Source organism: Manis pentadactyla, chromosome 12 (assembly GCF_030020395.1).
Source record: "Manis pentadactyla isolate mManPen7 chromosome 12, mManPen7.hap1, whole genome shotgun sequence".
Taxonomy (NCBI): domain Eukaryota; kingdom Metazoa; phylum Chordata; class Mammalia; order Pholidota; family Manidae; genus Manis; species Manis pentadactyla.
The window spans coordinates 32,975,654-32,988,716 of NC_080030.1; the positions used below are offsets into that span (position 1 = coordinate 32,975,654).

The following is a 13,063-nucleotide window of genomic DNA, read 5'->3' on the forward strand; positions in this document are numbered from 1 at the left end:
AAAACTTCTTGAAATGCGAAAGGGAAGAAATAGTAAAGGTAAGAGCAGAAATCAGTGAATCAGAAAACAAAGGCACACAAAAAGAAAAACCAAAATCTAGTTTTCTGTAAGAGTTTAAGACATGGAAAATTCTCTTGCAAGACTGTCCAAAAAGAGAAGATTAAATTAAAATGTTTAATGCTTAGGCAAACCCAGGCATTCAGTAGAACTCACTCAAGGTGTAGCTGTAAAGGTTTTAATACATGAAAATAAGGGTCTAAATATTGTGGAGTTTCTGAAAGAGACTTTCCAGGTTGGACTTGGGAATATGACTTCAAGACCAGGTAGGACTACCCCAGGGGAAAGCCACTTCTGAAGCCGCCGCTGGAGCTGCAAGTTCAAGAACACACTCCTGCGGCCCCAGCAAAGGGTCAGGAAGCTGCTGCCACGTTCGCAGCCACAACGGTCTCACTGGAACACTCTACACAAAATCACCCAAATGGTCCAAAGGGGGCAGGAAAATTGTCTCTGTTTCACTAACACCTTCCTTATTTCACACCAGTGCATCTACTTAGGGAAAACCAATTTGTCCAAATAGAATGGGAAGTATTGCCAGCCAGTCTACACACAAATCCCTCAACTGATGTATCCATTGTCTCCCCTGAGCCGTGATTGCTTCTCACACATGAACACTGAAAATGCCTAAAATTAGAGGAGAGATCTTCCTAAACTTGACAATAATCAACATAGAATAATTTGTGTAAACTCCTTTTTGCTGTCAAAGCAACTCCATCATTCCGTTGGCACAAGAATGGTCCTCATTATCATCAGCTGGAACAATACTGAACATACAGATAATACAAATGAAGAATTATAAACATTTTATGGGCAACTGACACTTTTTAGAAAGGTGATAGAGTTTTTATGAAACTCTTCTAAGGCTGCTTTATGTTCCAATTTATCCACTGAATCTGAAGAGGTCAATGCCGTTGCTTGGGAGCTCATATAATCCAAGAAAAGTAAAGCAGATGTCTTCCCAAAATCTTCATGTGGTTCAAGATCCTATGTACAGGGTGATATTTTGACATGAAAAGAACACAGATTGCAAGTCATAGCCAGCACGAGTTGCTGCATCTCATATCACACGAGAGAGATACAGCCCTGAAATACAAGAGCACAATATAAATGTCTGCAGTTGCTTTTTGTATTAGTTTTCTATTGCTGCATAACAAATTACCACAAATTCAGTGACTTAGAAAAACATAACATTTACTGTCCCATAGTTTCTGTGGGTCAAGAGCGCAGGCCCAGGCTAGCTGGATTCTCCCCTCTGGGTCTTACAAGGCTGGAATCCAAGGGCTGGCCTGGGACAGAGGTTCCTCAGAGCCTGGGGGTCCCTGCCCAGGTCACGCGGCTGGTGGCAGGAGCCATCTCACTGCACGGCAGGCCTGCTTCTCCAAGGCCAGCGGGCAGGGAGGCGCTGACTTCTCAGTCCCTGACCTCTAGAATGTCTTAAAAGGCTCACTTAAATAGGGCAGCCCACGCAGTCATCTCCATTGTGATTAAAGAGGCCTTAGCTTCTTACGCAAAATCCCTTCTCCTTTGCCATATTTTATGAGTTAGAAGCAAGGTCAGGTCCCACCCACACTCAAGAGGTGAGAGTTAAGACAAGGGCCTGGGGTCATGGGGTTCATTTTGGAATTCCGCCCACCACTCTCCATGCGGCAGTGCAGCAAGCGAGCCTCTGTACGTGCCCCAGGCCGGACTATGGCTGACGTCATGTGGCATATTGAAACGAGCGGTCAGTCTCTCGGAGAATATCGCTTGTTTTTCTCTCCTCTGACTTCTAACTTAGTCATTTAGCAAACCTTTTCCCCGTGGGTGCAGCACACCAACGACTGGGCTAGGTGCTAGTGCACAAAAGCGAATGAGGAGCAGTCCTTACCCGTGGGGTCATCACAACCACGGCCACCTTATCCCATCAGCTGCCCAACAGCAGTCAGGCTGGTCTCTCATTACCCCATTAATCAACCCTTTTGCGGCATTACTTGATATTTTTCCACAAAAACTTAGGTGTTATTAAGTCTAAGTTTATTAAGAACACGAATGTTGAGCCTGAGGCCAATGCTTCAGACCAGCTGTTTCAAAAAACCATTCTTGCCAGATTTGTGTTTAGCGAAAAGAATGATCTGTTTCGAACCACGTATGCAAGCAAAGATTCACTGTCTTTCTCTTCTAAAAATCATCAAAGACAAGAGAAAACCTGCCTCAACAGCGAACTCCTCGTAAACAAGTCAGGACAAATTGGAAATTTTCTTCTCAGTTGTTAAAGCAGAACTATTGTGCGAAGCTGACAACCTGCCCTCTGGATTGGGCACCCAAACCTGGGCATCCATTCAGCACCCACAGGCATTTCTGAGGTCAGCCATTTGGGATTCAGATGCTCGGCTGGGTGGCCATTTGCCCAGTAATTCCCAATCAGCTTAGCTGAACTTGAATCTCAAGTCACCACACATCACCGGGTGGAGGACTCCGAGTGACCCTTGCAAGCAAGACCTGATCAATCCTCCTGTCGCTGGGCTCTCTCTCGAGTCAACGTGGTGCGGTCATGGGGGCAGGATATGTTCCAGATGTTTTCCAAAAATAACCTCACCACTTTGGTGCTGCTCGACTTGGCATGCATTATGAGTAAATAAAATAAATTGCTTGATAATAATTATTGCTTCAAAAGAAAGTGGTATGTTTATATTTTATCCAAGTGTTCCATTACCCTAGGGAGGTGGCAAAGGATCAGAGCTGTCAGCTGCCAAATGGATGAATGGTTCGAAACTGCTGTCTCCTTTTATGCCCAGCCTTATGATTTTATATATAATAAGTAATATATGAGTAAGAGATGATAATACATCTTGTACATAAAGTAATATATATTATATAGAGTGGTAAACAATATAAAGTACATAATAAATATATAATCATATTATGTAATATATAATGAGTGCTAGTAGATCAAAAACCACTTAATAACAAATAAGAGGAAAAGAGAAATTTCTAGAAGATAGAGTTCTCTTGGCTATTTAAATACCTACATGTCTTGGTCTTTGTGTCAGAATGGGTTCTCCACTCATCCAGACTGACACCCAGAGTTATGGACCCTGATCTTGTGTCCTCTGAGACTATATTCTACTCAGTTACAGTAACTGATGAATTGTAGCAGCCACAGGAAGAACATCAATTTAAAAAAAGAAGCAAAGAAAAGGAGAAGGAGAGGAGAAGAGAGAAGAGGGAAGGGGAGGAGTGGGGAGAGGAGGGGAGGAAAGGACTCTCACCTGTCTACTTGGAATTACACAGCCAGGCCATGATGCTCAACCCGTCATTCAGACATCTCCTACTATAAACTCCTACTATAAACTACTTCCTGCATTTGAAGATCACTTCCACTTTGGATGACATTAGCATAAGACCATTCTCCAAGGAGCACAGAGTACTACTAACCATCCCATTCAACAGCACAGTTGACACTTCAACACATGCACGGTTGCCTATGACAGTAGTTGTGCTCACTGTCATGCTCATTTGAGGACGAAATGGAGAACCTGGAGACCACATTCCTCGTGGCATGTCAACCCTCCCTCCTCCAACTCCTTCCACCACCACCCTTCCTTCTCCTTCCCTGGAGTGATCATGCACATGCACACACACTCATCCTTCTCCTTCCCTGGAGTGATCATGCACATGCACACACACTCATGCACACAAACCCATGTCCACACAAGCACACCACCTGCCTTTCCAGTTTCCAGTAGAACTCACCTCACTGTGCACACCTGTTAAGGCCCAGGGATTAGAGGCTTTGCTGGAGATTATGAGTGAAAATCACTGCATTTGAGTGATATTGTGGGACATTGGGAGGCTACAGATACAATATTAATTATTTACAAAAAATGAGCTGTACCTGCATTCAAATGTAACTATATCAAATAAAATCTATAACACTGAGATGATTGTAACTTTCTTATCATATATTTGTTTCTTTAAACAATTATGTTACAAAAGGCTCCCTCAGGCAATAAATCCTCATGTTTAACAGAACTCCCATTTTCCATCCTAACTAGGCTGCTCTGTAATAAAAGCAAAACTCATCTGACATGTTTGTAGAGCACTTTATCCAAAGAGTCCTAAAGGCTTTACAGATTTCATTCTATCAGAGGGAAGGGAGTAAATTATTCACTTCACAGAGAGCAGTGAATAATGTTTTTTGGCTGCTTCAGTCAACTATCTCTAACAGAGAGAAACTACATCAGGATCCTCCAGGCATTACAGGCCAACATCTATCTGTAAGCTTGCAGGACCCAGAAAGACCAGACCTACTTCCCCATCCTGTGCCTCCATCAGGCTTTCCTGTCTCCAGTCACGAACCCCTTCTCCTCTTCACTCTGATTTCTACTTCACCAAGTCAAAATGCAGAAGCACAAAATGAGAACACTTCAAAAACTTGAGAATCAATGCACTAAATGGTCCCCTGTCACTCTGAAATGTTCATGTCATTTCCCAAAACTTTCCCAAAAGCTTTCATTTCACCTCAAAATCCCCCTCTTGCCATCCGTCTCCAAATTCAGACCTCTAACCTGAGTGCTCCCATGGGTCACGAATGGAAGCAAAATCACAAAGGAGAAGGAATTGGTCAAAATAAATAGCGTCTAAAGACAGACAATAGCTATGTATACAAGTTCTAGCAGCCACAAGAAAATCAATAAAACGTCAAGGAAAGACTGACGAAAATTAGGCTTGGGGTGGATTAATGACTGTGCATTGAGCATTGACTCCCCTATACAGAATTTTATTGTTGTTAACAACCATTTGATCAATAAATATGAGAGATGCCCTCACAAACAAACAAAAAAAAAGTACACACTCCCAATGGTAAAATAAATAAGTAACCGGGATGTAATGTATAGCATAAGGAATATAGTCAAAATATTATAACAACTTGGTATGGTGAGAGCTGGTACCTAGAATTATCATGTATATAAATGTTGAATCACTGTGTTGTACACCTGAAACTAATGTAATGTAATACTGTGTGTCAACTACCCTTCAATAAAAAATAATTATCTACAAAAAAAAAAAAAAAAAAACGTCAAGGAAGATGAATTAACTATAAGAGATGTGATCAAGGACCCCATGAGATGAACCATAAACACTTCTTCAGGGGGCAATGATTCCTCTCAAAGAGATGACAGGAATCATCCCATTTTTGTCCAAGAAAAATAAAGGTGGAGGAAATGCATCACTTGACTGTGTTATTTTCTGGAAGACTAATCTCCCTAGTTTCATTCAATTAACCAGGATTAACCACGCATTATGCTAGGCACTGTGAGGATCTAAACATGCACAGTCCCTGCCTAGATGGTGTCTGCTGGGCATGCCCTTGTGTTTTCTACTTTACCTAGACTTATCTGTGCATTAAGTACCCTGACAGAGCTGACCACAGACTTTTTAATTATCAGTAGGAATACACCCCCCCAAATATTCTTTTTAATGGTAATATTACTTATACCACAGTAATAAATATATGCAGAACTGCAAATAAACATCTTTACAGATGAAGAATCAATGCACTAAATGTTTCAGCTTCACTCTAGTATCTAATCAATCCAAGAGCAGCTTATTGTTGGGTATATACCAAATCAATAAGAATACACCTTAAAAATACCTATAAAATGGAATGCTATAGAGCAGAGAGAATGGGGCTACAAGAGGCAATCACACTGTACAGTTATACAACAGAATACCGACAGTTAGGAGTTACCTTAACTGCCCATGAAATATTATGGGCTGTTTGATGCTAACTTGCTTCCTGTTATGTTTTTCTCAAACAAAAGCCAATATCAAGGAGTATATTTATAGCCCTTTATTCACAAATTTTGACACTGTCACCAAAATTGAGTAAATGGGAATAATGGAATGATTCAAAAATTGTATTCAAAGCGTGAGCTGCCCTTGCCCCAAGTGGGATGCTGTTTGTGGGGGCAGAAGGATGTCCTCGGGCTCCAGGAGGTGGTCTGCATTCCTCGGCCACGGGGCTGTAGCGTCACGGCACCTTGCCGCCCTTCTTTGCCTCTGCTTTAGCACAGGGGGGAGGAGAGTGTTTGCTCTCTGTGGCTGCCCACGCTGTCAGCCACGGCTCTCTTTAGTCTCCTGAATTCGGTAGTGGAGATCCCCAGGGTAGCTTGTCTCCCTTGGCATCTGGGAAGGACATCCTTCGGCAGCAGTAGGCACACCACCTGGGCCCCAACAGCTTGGATGACCAGACAGAGGGAGGAAAGGAATGGAGGAGAAGAAATTAAAGGGAGGAAAAATAGATCAAATACGACATGAGAAGACATGAAACGAGACTAAGTGAAAGAAAAAAAAAAATGAAGTGAACCCAGGAGTTTGAAAACCACTGTGATCTAGATGGGGTGCTCTGGGCTGCATTAACGGACCTATTTCTATGGCACCCATTTTAAGGTCACTTCTTGTTATTGATGAGACACTGACAGTCTGGGCTTAAGTTCAGAAGGCCATATCCTTAAAGGGTCATGACTACATACACAAGTGAAGGAATAATTGTGAGGCCAGATACTCTTTCATGAAGAATAGATGGAAAACATGGTTAACTGCACCTGACAAACACAGAGGAAAAAGACAGCACTCTTTAAAGACTTCAACAGGTGTCACACAAAGAGGGGTGAGACTTATTCTCTGAGGACCCATAGCCCAAAAAGGGGGCCCACCAGGAGAAATTGTTTTCAGTGTAAGGAAGGATTTCCTAAAATTTGGCCCCAGTACCAAGGTGGGTGATCTCAGGCCCCAGAGAGCACCTACTACCAACAACTGCCAAGACCAGCTGTCTCCTTGGTGAGCAGAGGAGAGGCCTGCCTGCAGAGGTGGAGGGACCGAGCACCTCAACACACCAGCCCCTGGGAAGGGAAAGGCATCACAAGCCAGGACCACGAAAGGCAACAGAGTATCCGACAGAGAAAATATCCTGGCTGCTGTGGGAAGGAGAGCGGGCCAGCAGTGAACAGCAGCTAGCTGCTCTAAAAAGCAGGAAAGACTCAGACCTGGGAAATCCAAGGAATTGTGCCCTTATTAAGGGTAAGGAGGAGAAGCGTGATGCCCTCTCGACGGAATGGCATACCACTCGAGACAGCTGGGAGCAGCTGAGAATATCCTACGAGGGAAAGAGCCAAGCCAGAGTTTTCATGGTGAAATTAAGAGACATTTTTCTTAAGGAATATTTTTATAACACATCCTTCCTTTTTTATTTGGGTTTTTGTGTTTCATTTTTGCTCTATAAAATATTATGCTATATTGGAAGCTAAATTAGATGCTTTACCTTTATTCATGATTACATAGCTATTTTGTGTGAACACAGCCATACTATTTTGCTGGGTTTGTTTTTGTTTTGGCCTAAAGTCTTTTAGCACAGCGGTGCTGCCAGGAAAGCAAGTCTAGTGAGTGGGGGTAAGGAGGGTCTGCAGGAGGAAACCAGAGGTCTCTGGGGTCAGGGCCCAAACCAGGCACCCGACAGGAGCTTTGAGGAGGTGGTTTAACGGCTCAGGAATTTGCACTCACGTGCCTCATTTCACTCTGTCCTCACGCCAACAGAGCCTGACTGTGAAGTGGGCGTCACGTCAGGAACAAGCTGGCTCTGGTCAGCACAGACTCAGCCCGCATGGCCCTCACGGTTTGCTGTAACCACCACCGAGGCTTGCGCGCGCTCGCCCTCCCAGGGGAGCTCAGGGCACAGGGATGTGGTGCGGCCCCCACCCAGAGCATGGCCCGCCACAGAGGCAAAGGAAAAGAGGACGTTAGAATCACTGAAGCCCTACGGAAGTGACAGATTTCACTGCCTCTTGCATCTCATTGGTCAGCGGAAGTCAGTGGTCACACCTGACCTCAAAGGGCATGGAGACAGTGATCCTACCGGGACACGGGGAGCAGTCTCTGTGAGCAGCCCCAAGGACCACTGCCAAGTCGCAGTGACTCTGCCTTAACTGGTCCCAAGTCTGTGTGAAGCTGAGCCTCACGGAGGTGAGATGTGGATGCCCAGGAGTGCCCACTGGGAGTGACATCCCGATGCTGTGTACGGTGCAGAAGGGGCTGGCTTGGGGCTTTTCAACAGAATCACCCATAAAGGGGAGCAATCGTCTGGCCCCCAGGGAGTCCACTGAGTGGAATCTTAGGTTGTAGCTTCTGGGGTATCCTCTGAGGCAACGGCCTTCTAAGACCATTCTCAGACTGCCTGTTATTTGGATGGAGAAATGAGCCTCTGGCCAAAATTTGCTCATGCACCTGACCCCCACGCTGATTCCCTCAGTATTATGACACCACTGTCCCCTGAATATTCGCGCTCCGCTTCAGCCTAGGCTTCCCTACGCCTCTGACTTCTCAGGCATGGTGCAGTTTATGGCAGACATATCTTAAAAAATTAAATATCTTAATTCAAAGAAGACAGCTTGCTCATTAGGCTCTATCTTTAACTGAGAAAATCAGAAGTAAGTACAACATCATTTTTCCCTGCAGGTGGCTGAAATTTCAGTCTTCTCTGAGCAAACTAGACCCGTCAGTTGCTCGGTAAAGGAATGCTTTGTCTTTACAATTCTTGCTACGGCACATTCTCCTCTTCGTTTCTCTTTCTTGGGACCCCTAGTTTGGGGAGCTCCACCCCTATTAGATGCAGATCGAGCAGATCCTGTTCACTCGGTTTCAGCTTTGCTTTCACGGCATCAAGGGCAGGATATTATTTGCAAGCAGCCAAGGTAATTACCATCCAGCAGGGTCCAATTGTTTTCAATTAAAAGCTTTACTGCTTTAGTTTTTAATACCATTGTGACCATCTGCTTTCACTGAAGACCTAGCAGCCAAAAGCCCAGGCCACATCTTAATGCCATTAACTCCCGAGAACCATTTTCCTCCAAATTGAAAAACTCAATAGTCCAGGGAAAATACGGGAATAGCCCAACACATCTTTGGTGGCCGAGGGAAAGCTACAGCGTAGGACTCTAGAAGGTCACATCTCAGAAACACAAGCACTTCCTCTTTTTGCCTGAAGTACTAGAAAATTGTCTTAGCTCTCTGTATCACGTCAGCAGGGGATGCTCAGCGTTAACGGCTCCACTTCTCATTTTCCATCCGGCCTTGAGATTCTACAGCTCTACTACAAAAACTCTCCAAACTACAATGTCATCAGCGGTATTGTTTCAGTACAGACATTTCCCATTTTTGAAATGCAATATCGGTCCAACTCTGCATAGCTCATGATGACCTGGAAACTAGGTGGGGGTCAATCATGGAAAGCCTGCCAGGTTACCTAATGGAGGCTGTGATAGAAAGTATTTTAGCTGTTTTCCTAACTTAGAGCCTGGACTCCATGTCCAGGGTCACAAAGTTATTGGAAATTACCTTGGGTGTTTTATGGACCTCTGAGAGAGACAGCCCACGGGCTAGACTCGGAGTTTCCAGCACAAATTTAGCCCACTTCAGGTGGTTTACCCTTGGCCCCACAAAATCCATTTCCACAGCCCAATTTTCCTTGCCTTCTTTTATAGGTAAGTTTTTGCAGCTCCAGGGACCCACGGGCCATAGCACGTGCAAGTCCCAGAGAAGGATCCTTTCCAAAATAAAAAGGCCAGGCCTTGCAAAGAGAAAGTGCTGGGCCTTTTCCATCCCCTTCCCTGGTCTTGGCTCTGCCTGTGTCTAGGACTGGGAGTCTGAAGGAGCAGCTACCATCTGTGACCATGGGTCAGTAAGCATGAAGACAGAAGCATAAATACTAAGGATGGTGTCAAGCAGAAATTCAGGGGGAACTTGAGTCCTGATTGGCATAAGGCCAGCCCTAGACTGCCAACACCCAGACTACTGATATATGAGGCACAAAAATCACAAGCTGTTTCAGACCCACCAGTAGGATTTACTATTTGGGGGGAAAAATGCATTACTAACAGGAACCAAACTAAGAAAATAGTCACCAAAGGATCTGAGGAAATCAGAAGTACCTTCCCTCCTTGGTCCAGGCCAAAAAAATATTTCCATTTTGAAGTAACAAATTTAATGTCTTAATTCTCAAAATTGTAAGGACAAAAGAAGATCTTGAAGGATTAGCCACACTAAAATAATTTTGAATGCAAATTAGATGTCTATGAGTAGTTGTTGCTATTCTCCAAATATTTCCAGCTTTCCTTCTTCTAGGAACATAAGATTTTGCTTCCAAGCCCCTTTGGACATGAGGCAAAACCATGTGATTTTCTTTGCCCAGTGAAACAAGAAGCCGAATCAAAGGTCATTTCCAGCTGAGCCTTTAAGAACCCTTGTGACTTCGCTGGTTCTCCTTTCTCTGATCGAGGTGATGGGCAAGCACAGGTCAAAATGAAGCACCTTGCCCACCTGGGTTCCCAAAGGTCCACACGAGCAGTGCCTCCTGCTGGCCCACACTGGACATAAGTGAGGAACAACCCTGTGCTGTGTTACTCCCTGGAGAAGTTGGAGCTGCGCAACCTGCCCCACAGGACCACTATACCATGCTGACCTACGGCTCTGGATAATACAGGGGTATCTAGTGAGGAAGAAGACCTATGGAAAAGCTGAAATGCTGGCTAAGGAATTTCTAAGCACGTACACCAAGGACCATCTTGAGGAGTGCAGGACAAGAGTGGCGGTTCCCAAGCGTGGCTGCACATTTGCAGTCACTCTGGGGCTCCTAATAATCCTGAGGCCCACGTGAACACCACACAGCAACCGTATCAGAATGGTTCTGGTGGGAGCCAAGCAGGGATGTATTATAAAGACCCCAAATGATTCCAATGTGCAAGAAATTTTAGGAACCATTCCATCAAAGTCCTTTTTCTTAACTTTTTAAAAAATAACATTTTCTTAATGAACATAAAGATATTTATTTCCAGGAAGCCAAAGAACAGTGGCTGGTCATGCTGGAAAAGGAAGCTATCAATCCAAAGATATAACTGGAAGGGTAAGTCACAGTCTATCCATGTGGCCCAGAAAGAAAGGGAGGGGACTCCCCTAAAACAGTCCTGTAACACCAGCTTAGTACCTCTTGGGTGGGCCCTGCCGTATGGGACTTCAGTTAGCTAAGATCAACTCAAAAGGACCCAGTGTTCATTAAAATATGACAACTTCTTTCTCAAGGTACATGTACTGCCATGAGCCCTGGGATCACTTCGATGAACAACAGGTTTCCCAGACCCTCATTACCCACTGGTGTCCCCACGCCTTGGCTTGGGTTATCTTACCCCCAAAGGCCTGGGAGTGTCCCCACAGCTATCCTCAGTCTGGGCGCCAGGAGGGAGAGGAGCAGGCCACAAGCCATCCTGGGCACAAGGGCTGTGTCATCTGCACTTGGCCTCTGCCCTCATGCAGAAATGCCACATAGGATCTCAACTTGTTAAATTGCTCTTTCTAGAAAAAACAAAGTAAGAAATTAGATATTTTTAAGTCCTTTATGCACAATTTGCTCCCAAACACTCCAAACTATTTTTTTCACAGCTTGTGACAAACCTAAATAGGGCCAGCCAACCTGGAAACATCCCAGGGACCTGAAGAAAACCAATCTGGGGCCGTGCAGATGCCCATTTCTGAGGCGCCAAGGCAGTCACCCCTAATGACGCCGGGCCTCTGTCCCCGGGTCCTGCCTTCCCACCCCCATGCCCAGCAGGCTTTTCCTGTTAGGCCCCTGGAGTCACTCAGGAAACTGCGCACGTAGCATCGCAATCAGATGCCTTCTCCTCAGACGGGCTGGCTACTGGCCACTTCCTGTGGCTGTCAAATGAAAAAAGAAAAAGAAGCATATCCCCAGTAACTTATTGTATCACTTCCCATATCTGACTTTCTAGCAGCCAGCATAATTTAACATCACTCATAAATTAAGAGGCCTCTTGCAAGAGGGCCGCAGCTGAGCCCTCAGCCCGGTTTGCTGATCATGAAGAAACGTTGCCAGGACTTCCATTATGAATAGTCATTTCCTGAGATGTGACTCCAAAAACACTGACACGGAGTCACTTGCTAGGTGACTGAACAGGGCTTACAGATCCACCCTGTGTCCTTCTGCTCTTCTGCAGATTCAACTGACTTTTCTGACGTCCTCCCGGCGGCGCGGGGCCCCCGGTGTCTGCGGTCACCACGACCCGCCCGGGTCTTCGGCAGCGGGAGGCGCCGAGAGGACCCCGAGCTCCCCTACTCCGCCTGGTTCCGGGTGCGCCCGGGGCTGCGGCTGGCAGGTGGGAGCCCCGCGTTTGCCATCACGCCGGGCGAGCGGGCAGCCCCTGGTGTGTGGGCGGTGCGTCTGTCTGGGTCGCTTTGTCCGCTCGTGTCCTATCCTCGTGTGGGGCTGCAGCCAGCCCCCTGGGAGTCAGCTGCCCGCCCCCTGGGAGTCAGCTGCCCCTGTTCTCACGCCGCCTTGGTGCCCTGCACCGAGGCCCTTCCGGGAGGTGCACTGTCCTGGGCGCCGCACACCCTCTCCAACCCTCAGGTTCCCTATAAAATGGGAATGACCCCCAAACCCGTACACACAGGCTTGCTGCGAGGATCAGTGAGATCCCATATGAAAAAAACACTTTCCAAAATGAAAATATATCAGTTGACATTATTGCTAAAAATAGTGAGAATGGACAGACCAACCCAGCTCTAACCCTGACTTTATTATCTCGAGTCACATGTTCTTAAACAAGACCTGGAACACCGGAGCCTTCACGCCGCCCATGGCGCCATCCTAAATTTGTCATGGGGATTAAAGTGCAGTGATATGCAATACACCCCACAGTACTTGGCAAAAACTGGGAGCTCGGTAATTGACAATTGCTTTTATTTTTATTGTTAGTATTGTTATTTGAATAGGACAAGCAGACAAAGACTTACCCAAGATAAATAAATGAGGTGCCATGTTTTATATTTTTTGAGTCTCAAAGAAGAAAAATCAGGGAAGCAGGCCTTTCACATTTCTAAAATGACTTTGATTCAAAAATAAAGACCAGCACTTGATAGCTCCAGAATATTGTCTAGCGGATTTGGGAACTGAAAAAAATAT

At 45.4% G+C, this 13,063-nt stretch overlaps 1 long non-coding RNA gene across 3 annotated transcripts; it reads right to left on the reverse strand.

The window, feature by feature from the left end:
• Nucleotides 1-5,884: 5,884 nt before the first annotated feature.
• Nucleotides 5,885-12,199, reverse strand: LOC118913076 (uncharacterized). Of its 3 annotated transcripts, none has more exons than XR_008992920.1 (3): nucleotides 12,110-12,199; nucleotides 11,274-11,439; nucleotides 5,885-6,277 (listed from the first exon to the last, which is right to left on the reverse strand). It is a non-coding gene; the product is annotated as an uncharacterized LOC118913076 (long non-coding RNA). The 3 variants fall into 3 exon arrangements; XR_008992919.1 differs by lacking the exon at nucleotides 12,110-12,199 and adding an exon at nucleotides 11,558-11,759; XR_005025071.2 differs by lacking the exon at nucleotides 12,110-12,199 and adding an exon at nucleotides 11,539-11,759.
• Nucleotides 12,200-13,063: the final 864 nt, after the last annotated feature.